The sequence below is a fragment of the Mus musculus genome, chromosome 14 (genome assembly GCF_000001635.26).
Source record: "Mus musculus strain C57BL/6J chromosome 14, GRCm38.p6 C57BL/6J".
NCBI lineage: Eukaryota > Metazoa > Chordata > Mammalia > Rodentia > Muridae > Mus > Mus musculus.
Window position 1 is genome coordinate 4,641,606 of NC_000080.6, and position 14,092 is coordinate 4,655,697.

The following is a 14,092-nucleotide window of genomic DNA, read 5'->3' on the forward strand; positions in this document are numbered from 1 at the left end:
ATTTGAACACAAATTTGTACACATGCATCCACACACAGGTATAAGGCACACCAAACAGGCACTGACACTGTAACCTAAGTACATTATGAATCCCTTTGACCTTTTCTGGTCTATGCATCTTTTATCTGTCTTTAAACACAGACAACATACCTGACATACCACTTTGTAACCTGTAGTCTCCCCTCCCCCAGCCTGAAACCTGCTTGCTCAGGGGTGGAGCTGCTTGCTCAATCATTCTGCCATGCCCACTGCTGGAACCTGCTTCTTTGCTGTTTGGAGCCCTGCACATTGTCACTCTGCTATTGGAACCCAAGATTAATTGGCGGGAATAGGGGCCCCCTTTCCCTGCTTTATAGTTGCATGTGGAACAGTAAAATTGAGCTTTGATCAGAATGACTGTCTTAGCTACATTTCTTTATCTCGCCACCTAGCCCCTCTTCTCTTCCAGGTTTCCAAAATGCCTTTCCAGGCTAGAACCCATGTTGTGATCTGCTGGCCGGACACAACAGTAACCTCATGTACTAAAGAGAAGTTCTTTAAGTCAGACATGATGGAACATTACTGATATCCCAAGAGTCAGGAAAGGTGTGAAAAGTACAAGTCCAGGGCCACCATGAGCTACATCATGCTATTTCCAAACAAAACAAAACAAAACAAAACAAAACAAAACAAAACAAAACCAAAGTTTGTTTTATAAGCATTTGTTCAGTTGGTAGAGTACTTCCCTAGCATGAACTCAGGGGGATGGAGACAGCTAAGTCAATGTTTTCCGCTTCATAACAAGTTTGGGAGTAGTCTGGCTACAGGGAAATGGGTAGGTGTGAGATCAACAATACAGTGTGTGTGTGTTCTCAGAGAGAGAGAGAGAGAGAGAGGGAGAGACAGAGAAAGAGAGTTTATTGTTAAGACACTTAGATGTGACTTTGATAACTTCTCTCTTGAGCAGTCCATGGGCACTGTGGCGGTCTGAATGCGAATAGCCCCCATATATTTGGGAAGGATTAAGAGGTGTAGCCTAATGGAGGAGTTTCAAAAGCCCATAGCATCCCCTGTCTCCTGCCTGTGGATCAGATGTAAACTCTCAGCTACCACTCCAGTATGATACCTGTCTCCTGCCATGCTCCCCACCATAAGAGTCATGGACTAGCACTCTGCACCCAGGAGCCCCTGTAGACGCCTTCTTCTATACGTTGCCTTGGTCATGCTTTCTCTCCATAGCAGTAGCAAAGTAACCAAGAAGGCCCCGTGATATGTACAACTACCACCCCCCAACCCCCAAAAAGTCGTTCTCAGTAAACTCCATTTATGGTTCATACAGACTTGTACTGAATTTCTCTTTTGTGGTGTAAGTTAAGAGTCTCATTTTTCAGTGAGTAGAAGTCCCCCTAAGGGACAGTTGCCAATGTTGAGCTGTGTCTTCCTTTTCAACTGCCATTACTATGCAGCCCAGGACTGCTTGGGGAACTTTCCTGAAGTGCCTTCCCCAGCCCTTACGTTTCAAAGGCCCTCTCTAGTCTCCTGGATTCCTGCCTCCCTGCTAGATGTCATGCTGGCTACTGAGTCACCTACAGCTGCCTTCAGGCTCCTTATGTGATTAATCTCCAGAATTGATTCTGAGAGAATAATCACAGAATTATTGATCCCGAGAGCACCTGGGTTGATTCTTGGCAACTGCGTGTCTTGGCTTTGGAGCTCTAAGCTGGAATCTGAAGTGGCTGGGTCCTACCACTGTATAGAGGGGCTCTGCTAGAAGTATTCTCGGGGGATCATAAGAACTAGCTTCCCATGCTGCCCCTGGCTTTTCCCCTGCACATTTGGAGGGAACCTCATATTTTCTATTTCTTTAAAAGAAAACGTATTTATTTTCAAGTTTATTTTAGGTATATGAGCATTTTGCCCACAGTATATGTCTTTGTACCATGAATGTGCTGTATGCGTAGAGGCCAGGAGAGGGTGTCAGATCCTCTGAAATTGGAGTTGCAGATGAATGTTAGCCATTGTGTGAGTGCTAGGAACCCAACTTGGGTCCCCTGGAAGACAGCCAATGCTCTTAACCTATAGCTGACTCTCCTGCCCTGAACGTGCCATTTCTTGAACTACAACTAAATCTGTCACAATTTATATTTATTTTAGACTCAATTGTTTCATCCTCTCTCTGTGGAAAGCAGACCTCATGTTGGTTTGTTCTTTTCTCTGCATCATTAACAACCTCACCCAGCAGTCATGGAATACTTTTTCATAGTTTTCTGTACTGATCTCTTTGTTAGATGAATCATTTGTAATTATTAATCATTTTCTTCTCTTACAAGCAACAACAACTGTGCGGAGAAAAAAATACATGATCTTACCATACTTTAGCCAAAAGGAAGGAAAAAAATACATGCAATTATGGAATCCTGTTGCACATTAATAACCAGTAGCCATGTTGAGACATAACCTACCAATTCAAAAATTCTTATTTTATCATATGTACACTTTTTACACATTGGGCTTTAGGTAGTTAAAATATTTAACAGTTTTTTATTTTTAATAAAAACAATTTTTTTTTACTATTAGTAATGTGTGTGTGTGTGTAGAAGAACATGCTATCCTGTACATGTGCGGGTCAGGGGACAACTTTGTAGCCTTAGTTCTCTCCTTCCACATTTATGTGCATTTAGTGATCTATTTAACTGACATCATTAGGCTTGTGTGGCCCATGCCTTTACCCACTGAGCCATCACACCAGCCCTATATTGTGCTTTAAAAAAATCTGTCTTTCATTTTAAAATGACATTTAGTTTTTTTTTCTCTCTTAATAATTAGGTGAGATGTGGACAACAGGAAAATAAGGTCATTTGTAGAATTTACACCTTGAGTTATGATCTAGAAATAACACCAAACCCAGACACTGTTGCTGATGCCAGGCCTATGTAGAAAGATCCTGTTGTACATACATGCCCGCCCACCCATGCCCACATACAGGTTTAAAAGATAAATAAAAAACAAAGTATATTAAAAAAGACCTAACAGCTTTGTAAAAGAATGAGATGAAAGTTGTAAGGAGATTAACAAATGAGAAGACAGTGGTCATATTAAGAAATTAAGAAGCAGGCTAAACGGAGACAGGAAGATTACTACAAATTTGAAGCCAGTCCCATCTCTGTAGAGACTGGTAGGCCAATCACCAGAACTACATAGCAAAACCTTACCTCAAAAGGACAAGAAATCAGCACTGGCAACTGAACATTGTTGCAAACAAAATTAGGGAATTGGATAATATTTCAGAGAAAAGTATCCAAGACTAGCAAAACACACACAGACACAAACAAAACAAAACAAATCATCGTCACCATCACCATCACCAGCAACAACAACAACACCACCACCAAAGAGGAGAACGGTGAAAGAAAGATCGAGATTTGGAGGATAGTATAAAATCTCTGTGTCAAATATAGTTATAGAAACTCAAAATAGAGAAAATTGCATGGAACAGGAATGAAGATAAGTAACAGTTGAATTTAAAACATTTTCAGTCTTCTCTTGAGGGACATCTGGGTTGTTTCCAGCTCCTGGCTATTATAAATAAGGCTTCTATAAACATAGTGGAGCATGTGTCCTGGTTATATGTTGGCGTATGTTTTGGGTACATGTCAATTAGTGGTATAGCTGGGTCTTCAGGTAGATCTATTTACAAATTTCTGAGGAATCGCCAGATTGATTTCAGAAGTGGTTGGACCAGCTTTCAGTCCCACCAGCAATGGAGGAGTGTTCCTCTTTCTCTGTATCTTCGCCAGCATCTGCTGTCACCTGAATTTTTGATCTTAGCCATTCTGACTGGTGTGAGGTAGAATCTCAGGGTTGTGTGGTTTGCATTTCCCTGGTGACTAGGGATGTTGAACATTTCTTTAGGTGCTTCATGGTCATTCAGTATTCCTCAGTTGAGAATTCTCTGTTTAGCTCTGTTCCCCATTTTTAATAGGGTTATTTGGTTCTCTGGAGTTCTTCTTGAGTTCTTTGTATAGACTGGATATTATCCTTTGATAGTATATAGGATTGGTAAAGATCTTTTCCCAATCTGTTGGTTGCCATTTTGTTTCATTGACAGGGTTCTTTGCCATACAAAATGTTTGCAATTTTTTGAGGTCCCATTTGCCGATTGTTGATATTAGTTATCTGGAGACACCAAACCCAGACACTATTGTTGATGCCAAGAAACACTTGCTGACAGGAATCTGGTATGAGTGTCCCCTGACCAATACAGATGCAGATACTCATAGGCCACCATCTAACTGAGCATGAGGATACCAGTGAAAGAGCTAGGGGAAGGACTGAAGGAGCTGAAGGGGGTTGCATCCCCATAGGAAGAGCAATATCAACTAACTGGACCACCCCATGCTCCAAGAGACTAAACCATCAACCAAAGAGTATACATGGAGGGATCCATGGCTCCAGATACATATGTAGCAGAGGATGACCTTGTTCGGCATTAGTGGGAGGAGAGGCCCTTGGTCCTGTGCAGGTTTGATGACCCAGTGTAGGGGGATGCTAAAGGAAGGGTGGGAGTAGGTGGGGGATTGGGGATCACCCTCATATAGGCAAAGAGGAGGCAGGAGAAAGAGGTTTGGGTGGGGGTGGTTGTGGACAGTTAAAGGGGGATATCATTTGAAATGTAAACAAATAAAATGATTAATTAAAAATACACCCCCCAAACCCAAAAAACATTTTCAGATTTAGAGAAGGATTTATATTTCAGGGTAAAATGAATATCAATTTCATAAGAAGAAACAAACAATCCTAAAACTAAAATCCACTTAGATTCAAACCATTAGTCCAAACACAAAATGAAAATATTAAAACTTGATGGACAGAAACATAGTGGACTGAGAGTAGACATCTCATTGCTGGCCCAAGGTGCCAAAAGGTTGTTATGAAGGGTTGGTGTTAATCACTTTCCATGTAGAATTCTGTAGACATTGAAATTTTGATGTAGGCATAGGAGGAAATAAAAATACAAGACTCAGAGGCCTTTGGTGAAAGAAATTGAAAAGCACATTCTCAGACACACACACAGACACACACACACACACAGATATACACACACACAGAGACACACACACACACACAGAGACACACACACACACAAACACCAGTGTCTAGAGTTCTGTGAAGCAATGCCCCTCCCTGCCTTTTTTGTCTCCCACAGGAGACGCTATATCACTTCCCTCCTCTGTAAAAAGCACATTCTCAGACACACACATACACACACACACAGAGACACACAGACACACACACAGAGACACACACACAGAGAGACACACAAACATGCAGACACACACACAGACACACACAGACACACACACAGACACAGACACAGACACACACACACACACACACACACACACACACACACACACACACCACTGTCTGTAGAGGTCTGTGAAGCAATGCTGCTCCTTGCTTTTTTTGTCTCCCACCCCAAACTCTGTATCACTTCCCTCCTCTGTATGAGGGCAAAGCCTCAGGAGGTGGATGATAATGTGGAACAGAGGACACACCCCACAATCTCCTAAAGTGTACTGTTCCCTGAGAAGGAAATAAGGTGAGGGGGAGGGGCGGTGGCAGCAAGGCTTTCCTAGAGCGCTTTAGTCTGATTAATACACACAATGAATGAAAACAGTCATGCTAAAAGTAGTGCTCTTAGGATGGTCTGGTAGTAGTGAGATCAAACCGTATTTTTAGGACATCCTTAAAACAGAATGACTTGGAAGAGTTGAAAAACAGAACTAGTTATACTGTGCATTCAGGAGCAAAGAGAACACTTTTATTATACAGGACAGAATTTAATGTTATAAGACAATGGAGATGGTATTCTGTTTCTTGCTTTATGTTTTGAATTGTTTTATGTGAGTGTGTGCCTGCCTGTCTATCTGTGCACCATGTTCATGCAGGTACCTGAGGCCAGAAGAGGGTATTGGATCTTTTGAAACTGGTGTTACAGGTAGCTGTGAGCTGTCCAAGGTGGGTACTGGACACTGAACGTGGGTCCTCAGGAAGAACACTGAGTGTTCTTAGTCACTGAGCCATCTCTCCAGCCCCTCCACCTACAAGACACCAGTTCCATTTATACAGAATCTGCTATCATAACCAGACCCCTTCCTTAGGTCCTCATGCAAGTTAGGACTTCAACGGGAACTGGGGAGATACCAACATTTAGAACATAGAAACAGCTGTATATGTAGTCACATTAATGAAGCAATCTGGATTATATCCCTGGCTCTGGGAGTTACACAGGTCCCTGGGCAAGCTGCATTCTTCTTTTCCAGTTTTAATGTCTTTTCTTTCTTTCCTTCCTTCTTTCTTTCTTTCTTTCTTTCTTTCTTTCTTTCTTTCTTTCTTTTTATAAAAAATAATGTATGTGTGTGTTTGAGACAGAGACAGGGACAGAGAGAGAGAGAGAGAGAGAGAGAGAGAGAGAGAGAGAGAGAGAGAGAGAGGAAACACAACTTTTTGGAGTTGGGTTGCTCATTCTGCCAGATGGGTTTGGGAGACTGAGGGCAGGGAGTTTGCTTTGGAGCACCCACACTGGGTGCCTCCTAACTCCAGCTCTAGGGGTACTGGATGCTTCTGGCCTCCATGAGAATTCACACTGCTGTGCACAAACCCACACACAGACACAGACACCCAAGTGAAAAAGAAAAGTCAAAAAATGTAACAACATGCTTGAAAAACAGCAGTTCGCTTCTGGTCTGGGATAGCTCAGTTGGCCTAGAGGAATGAAGGGCTGGGTTTGAGTGAGCCCCAGTGTTCATCTGTGATCCCAGTGCTGAGGTAAAGGCAGCTTGGTCAGAATGATGGAGATCTGTGAGTTATCATCTGGCTGCTAACTAAAAACAAGGGAGGAACTTGTAGACTGCTCACTCACCCCACTTAACCCTCATTCAAAGTAAATGAAGGACAGGCTACTTAGGCAGCAGGTAAGAGGCCACTGAACAAAGCATAGTCACAAACAAAGAAGACCCAACATTCCAAGGCCCCTTTAAAGGAGAGATTCAGGAATGCAAATCTAGTCAGTCAAGTCACAGAAAGTGAGGGCTGGAAACCATCCAGTGGCTTAGCTCTCTCCACAATCCTTAGTGACCTTTATAGGTGTAGCTCCAGTGGAATATTAGCCTTGGAAGTTAGTATGACGTGGGAGCATGCTGGATCAAGTACGTGTTTTGAATTTTCGGTTTCAAAACGTGTGAATGCATCTGTCTACCAGACTAAGGGCCAGGAGATGCAGGAGTCTGAAGTCCATGAGAGAGGAAATGACCCATGCAAATGCAGTCACTCCTCTGTTTGCAACTAGATGGAAACTGTCTCCACTGCCAGTAAAGATGATTTCAGGAAAGATGATTGAAAAACTTGCTAGTTGCAATTTTCATTTTCTTTTTCCCAGAGAGCAGCAGGAGAGACAGTTGACATTTGAGCTGTGTCTCTGAACTGCCCCTGTCCCTAATTTGAGTTGAGAGCTCACAGAGAACCACAGACCTGCTCCTTAGCTGGTTTTCTTTTCACAAAATCTTTCAGCCATAGAAAATGAATAAAAGCAGGGCTCCCCAGCCAGCCCAGCCAGACATCCCAGCTGCCAGAATAGGTGCTTGGGAGCGGGTCAGGGGTGCAAAGCACAGCCTTGCTCTGTTGAAGCCAGGTACTGTCCTGGGCAATTGGCTCCAGGCTCAGCTCAGGAGGTGACCGCCTGGAGCTACAGGCACCTGAGGCAAGGAATGCCTGAAGGAAAGGGGCCAGGTCCTGCTCACCCCTCATGAGCTACTTGCCCCTGACATCCCGGATGCTCCTGTTGAGCCTGGGTCCTTGGTGAAGCTTCCTCTTTTAGCTGCACCACCACCAGGTGCCTGTGACCGCCTGGTGGCTGCTTTCCTTTCCGCGCCATATATGGCCTGTCAGGGGGGGTCACATGCATCCCGGGCCGCCGGCCGGGAGGGGTCGCTGGGGAAGGGGCAGACGGCGGGAGGAAAGGGGAGGGGGTCAGAGGCAGAGACAGGAGAGGGGTGGGGTGGCGGATTCTGGGGCCTTGGGAGGCAGCAAAGGCTCGAGGAGCCGAGCGCTCGCCACTGCGCCATGGAGCTGCACTCATGCGGCTGCGGAGGTGGTGGTGGAGGAAGGGACCGGCGCGGGGGGCGGGGGGGGTGGCGAAGGCGCCTTTGTCTGGTCGGCCTCTGGATCCGGAGAGGACCATTTCCGCGCTTCATCCTTTTCTCAGCTTTGCACTTTATTTCCTAGAGTGGCATGGAGGCCAGGGAAGTGGAGGGGGCTGGGTTGCGCGGTCAGCGGGTGCGGCCAGGAGGAGACAGGGGTTCACCTCTTGACCACACGCTGGCAGTCACCTGGGCAAGCAGGTTCCCAAGGACCGCCGCCTGGGAAGGCCCGCGGCTGCCAGAAGCCCAGAGCCACGCCTCCGACTCGGGTGGCCTTGGCTGCCCTGAACTGTTCCGAGGGTCAAGGACCTGGCCAGGGATCCAGCCCCAGATAACTTTGCTTTCACCTGGATCTCACAGCACACGCCACGCGCAGATTGAGTCAGTCACTTTTGGGGCTCAGAGAGTTGCGTGTGAGAAGATGAGAGTCGGGGTCTTTGGATTTATTCCCTAAAATCCATTAACTTATTTCTTGCACCTCAAACTGAACCTTCTGTTATCCATCCATCACTTCAGCGATTCCTCGCAGGAATCCCCGTCCTGCGTAGACCCTTGTAATTTTGAGTGGGCAATGAATTTTGGCTCTGCATACCCTATCTATGTATTTCTTACTCCTTTTTGAATGACGTTGTGAACCGTCTCAAAAGCCTGGTCCAAAATTTCTGGCTTCATCCCTGCTGAGGTGCTGTTCTGATGAGGTTTTCTCAGGGACTTCCGGAGTCTGCTCAGGTGCGCCCTCTGCCTGTTGATAGCTTGTAGGTCAGGGGCCAGGCTTGCTTCTTTTCCTACCCTTAGACTTCCAGCCCTTTTGCCAGGGTACAATTCACTGCCTCCTGCTTCCTGACCTTTCAGGAGTGTCCTTCGACTTTGATCCATCTGCCACTGCGTTTGTTTTTGTGAGTTTGCACGTTAGGTAGCCCATCTGCTCGTGTTCTATTGCGATCATTATTAGGGAGTAAGGTGTTCTTGGTTAAACATACAATTCAGTCTTGACATTTTAGATCATTGGGAATGAAATCCAGCGACCTGTTTTGAACTTTACTATATAAAATCTTATCAGCTTCCACCACGTACAGCGGGAAGCTCCAAGTTATGTGTAGTGCTTTTTGGGTGCTGAATGCTAGGACTTCACCGCAGTTAGAAAATTAGAGAACCTCCGGCTTTCTTCTCCAAAGTGCTAAGAAACAGAGTGCTTTCTTATTCTCCTAGAAAATCTTCAGTACTCGTCTCACAACATGAACGTTTAAAGCTAAAACCTTCACAGAGATGTGAGATGGAGCAGGAGCAGTGGCTAAATGTTGAACTCTTCAAAACTTGGCGTATGTAAGTGGGTAAGGCATTTTATTAGTTCAGCACATATTCTTATCCAACACCTGTCGTGTTCTGAGATTGTTGGGCAAGCTGTTAACTCTCAGACAAGCGTTGTCCCCAAGAACCTTACTTTATAGCTGAAGGTTGACATCTATCCAAGTATGTGTCATAAAAAGTTCTCACGAGGGATTTTATTCAGAACTTTGTGTAATGACTACAATATTTAAGGATTTTTCAAATGCTTTATATAACTACATAAGAAAGTGTGTTACCTGAACGACTAAAAGAGGAGTGTATTCAAGAGAAAGCAAGAATGTAGTAGAGGAAACAGCTTTAAATGTTAAATTTTCTGGCATGGGGTGCAATGGGGTTGACGATTTAACCTAAATATGTTTTGAAGGAACACTGGGTCCACCCGAATCTGTGTTGTTTATGTTTGGGACAGAGCATCACACTGTAGGACAGGCTGCTGTGGGATTTACTCGGTAGGCCAGGTAGGCCTGAAACTGCATGCCCTGCTCTTGCTTCAGCAGAGTACAAGGCATCATCAAATTCCCCAAAATCAGAGTCTTTAACTTTGATTCAGGGATCTCAAGAATCTGAATGAAGTGAGTTCTGGTTTCCTTCAGAATGAATCGATATGACCGTCATGCGGCATGCTATACTTAGAACATTAATTGCTAGTCTATATATAATTTTAAGAAGCCACACTGTCTGTCTGTCTGTCTAACACACACAGACACACCGACACACACAGAGAGAGGGGGGGGGAGCGAGAGCGAGAGAGTAAGAGAGAGAGACAGAGAGAGAGAGAGAGATATCAGATCTAAGCAGTAGAATCACAGCTTTTTGAAGCCCCAACTCTGTGTGCTCAGAGACTCTCATTTTCAAGCTTTGTGTGTGTCCCCTCCCGCCATTGCTTCCTAGTAGGTGGCACAGGACAAGCAGCTGGTACATGCTCTGGCAACCACAACTAGAGACCCAGCTCCATGCCTTTCCCACCAAGATATATTTATCCTCTGAGCCAAAATAAATCCATACTCTCTTAAAACAAAATGAAAGAACAACAAAGAAAGCAAACCTGTTTTCACTGGGATTCCAGTTCTGAGTTGGTTTTTCAAAAAACTTTCTTAAAATTTAAATATAGGGAATTTAATATTTTACCATACAAACTTGACTAAATGGGATTACTGTGTTATCATGGCATGTGGCAACATGTATGCAAGAATTTGCTCTCCCTCTCTCTCTCTCTCTCTTCCCCTCTCTCCCATCTTTGATGTATTTTTCAGTGAACACAGTTTGAATTTCAAGAAGATTGGATCTTGTAACAAAGGGTATATTTTAATGTTTGAAGCTATATGTGATCACATTGACTAACAGCACACATGTGGTCCAGGCTTCATAAGAGAATGACAGTAAAAGAGCCATTAGCTAGAATCCAAGTACCTTCTGCCCTGCTTTCTATTAGAGGTAGGGACCAAAGAAAATGTTGGGACACAAGTTGAAGTAGGGGAGAGAAAGGAGGTGATGGGAATGCCTGGCCTGGTTGTGCCTGCCTTTAATTTCAGCACTTGGGAGTACTCAGAGACAAGTAGATATCTGTGAGTTCAAGGCCCTGCAGGCTCTTCCTGGGTGTGCTTCCAAGCATCAGTACTTGAGGCAGGTGTTCCTTCTGCATCCATATTCATCCTAATCTGAATTTTCAGGAGTATTTTATTTCACATTTAGATGAATAGGGGAATTTTGAGAAAGAAATGAAACATTCCTGGGGAAATTTTTGAAAATAAACAATCAGTTCCCCATGGGGGAATTAGTAATGAGTTTCCAACCAATCTAATGGAGGTCTTTGGAAGGAGGAGGTACTGAAAGGATTCCCTTCAGTGTTAGGAGTGGCTCCTGGAAAGTGCAGCATGAATTGTGAGGAGAGCTAGTTAGCATGGTTGCAGTGTCAGCTCCCCATGACATCAGCAGTTCCTTCCCTAGACATTCTTTTGTATCCTGGAGAGGCCTGGCATGGTTTGAGATGTCACCTGTGTTGTGGCAACACCAACTGCTCTTGGACCACTTTATGCACTGCCTTTCCTAATCATCCATAGATATTTTGGCTAGAGGAAGGATGCTACTTAGGAGAAAGAATGGACACAAGTGAGAGGAAGAAAGATGACCCTTGACCCTCAGACCAAAGCATCAAGAAATAAATGGTCCTTGAAAATGCGCCACCATAAGTATTGGTCAGAAGATGGGAAAATTCCTGAAGGAGACCACAGTCTGTTTCTGGGTCTTCAGGAATTGGGACTCAGTAGTTAGTCTCTCTTTCCCAGAGAGACTTCTGGCCTTCCCTGCTTGTCATGGATCCTGAATTTGTCAATGATTACAGGACATTAGTTTGTCCCAGATCAATGAAGTTTTAAGGCCAAAGCTGTTGTCCTGGGAGTTTCAGGCTTCTGCTCTTACAGGGGAAATGGGTTTGAACAGGACAAAAGTGAAAGCAGCAGCAGGCAGAGGACTGTGAGTGAGATGTCAGCACCTCAGGGCTGGGCATCACTGTCCTTTACCCCAGGGACTCCATTAGGTGAACTGTCTGTCCAGCTCTCCTAAGAAGGAAAGAAATTGGCTTCCCAGGGAAGACCTTTCATTTCTCAGATGTCACAGAAGAACGTCTCTGAACAGTGTTCCCTAAAAGTTGCCCACATAGGTAGCAGGTGTGGGTATCAGTTTGTTCTCTAGTCTAGCCACTGGACTGTCAAAATAGTGAGCCAGAGTAGAGACTGGTGCTTTCTTGCCAACTCTGGGCACACTGGGCTCTCACGCAGCTGACTTGGTGAGTCTGGGAACGCGTTGTGCTCTTGCACTGTTTTTCCATCCATAGTCTTGTTTCTAGAGTGACCTGACAGGAGATATGGGCATCTCCACACCATCTTGGTGCTTGTGGGCTATGATAATTTTCTGATGGTTTCTATACCACAAGCTTATGGACAGTACTGCCTATTTAAATCATACGCAGCTATGAATAAGCCTGAGGATCCTGTCCTTGGTCACATGATGCATGTGCAAAGTGAAGCGAAAGAGGAATGACTGGGTCACATGGATTCCTGTTTTGTCAGATGTCTGTATAGGACTCAGTGTTCTGTCAATGCTCTGTGCCTTGACAGTATGCATATTCACTTGTGTTCATCTACCCATAGGGGCTGCTGGTGTACCACCATCATCCCCAACACTCCAGTTCAGACGATGGGTGAGGAAAGTGGAAAGTCTAATCAGTCAGCCGATGACCAGTGGGAAAAATGAGCTACATGATCACCTGATCTTCATCAGTGAGAAAGCTTTGCACAAGAGGTATTTTTCATTCTGTCAAACATCATGGTCAATTTCTTGGGTCTATGGTATGGCCTACAATTTATTCTTATTAAATTTTATGCTACTGGGAGACTGTAACTCCAGGGTGTCACTGTGCCCAACCTTTTCTCGCTAAACATTCTCACAGGCTGAACTTGAAGTCAGAGCAGGAGTGAGCTGCGGACATAGGGTATTATATTTTTTTTATATGAAAATGAAAGCCTACAACTGAGGGATTGAAGAGGATGTGATGTCTCAGCATGTATTGATAGAGGCACTGACATGTGACCGTTTGAGTGAGATATTAGTTGCTGTGAGGTTTTGATAGATTGTTTGCTTGCTTGAGTTCGTTGTTTGTCTGTTTGCAAAGCTTTGCAATTGTCTGGCAGGTGTTGCTTGCTGAAGCTTGCTATATCACCAGGAAAGCTTGGTCCCATTTGGTCCATCCTGATACATGATGGAAGGTCTTGGGCTCATTAATACTCTTCTCAGATTTTGGGTCTTATAAACAGAATGTCCTCTGCATTTCCTCTGGATTCTATTTCAATTGTACTTTCTCATTCTCCCTGCAAACACACCCTGATTCTGTGTGCATGCATGTGTGTGTGTGTGTGACTCTCTCTATATTCTGGTCATAAGGGTATGTGGTAGGACCTGAGGAATTGCCTGCCTTACAGTCTGCTGACAATGCCAATGCTTAGGACTGGAAACCATACTTCAAGCAACAATGCACTTGCATTATGTGTTCAACTTGATGAAATATTTGAGTTCTGTGGTGAATTCACCATGACCTCCTCATTCTGGGTAATTCTCCCTGAAATGTGGATTATATAGTTTGGCCAAATTCATAGGACTAGGCCAAAGATCAAGAGCCCTTGTTCTGAAAGAAAAAAAAAAGGAGAAATGTCCTCATAGTTTCTGTATACCCACACCTGTGCCATAAACTACTGAGAGTTTAGAGACCTCGTCTGTCCCTCCAGGCCTATGTGGGAGCTCAAACAACCAGAAATCTAACCACCTGGACACCCAGCCTCTGGAGACCTTTGGACAAGATAGTAAGATTAATAAGCTTAGATGATCCTAGTACATAGGAGGTAGAAGGTAACATACTGTGAGCTTGGATAGTTCAGAATCCATCCTGGATTCAGGTGACCCTTGAAGCCTGTGTTCTTGGGACTCTTTGCTCTTGGGGCCAGGCCCAACCACAGATCAAATCCTTACTATGAAAAATTGAAAGTGGAGATTAAGCAGGTAATGTTGGACCT

The 14,092-nt window shown here is 44.4% G+C and overlaps 1 protein-coding gene across 3 annotated transcripts in view; it reads left to right on the plus strand.

The window, feature by feature from the left end:
• Positions 1-8,006: 8,006 nt before the first annotated feature.
• The window catches only part of Gm3239 (predicted gene 3239), a 30,125-nt gene continuing 24,039 nt past the window's right edge, over positions 8,007-14,092 (plus strand). The window contains exons 1-2 of one of the 3 annotated variants that reach the window (XR_874129.2): positions 8,152-9,503; positions 12,677-12,827. The gene's annotated coding sequence lies outside the window, so the exon portion shown is untranslated. Of the gene's footprint in view, positions 9,512-12,676; positions 12,828-14,092 lie in introns of all 3 variants that reach the window. The other 2 variants (XR_874132.2, XR_874134.2) reach the window with 2 other exon arrangements.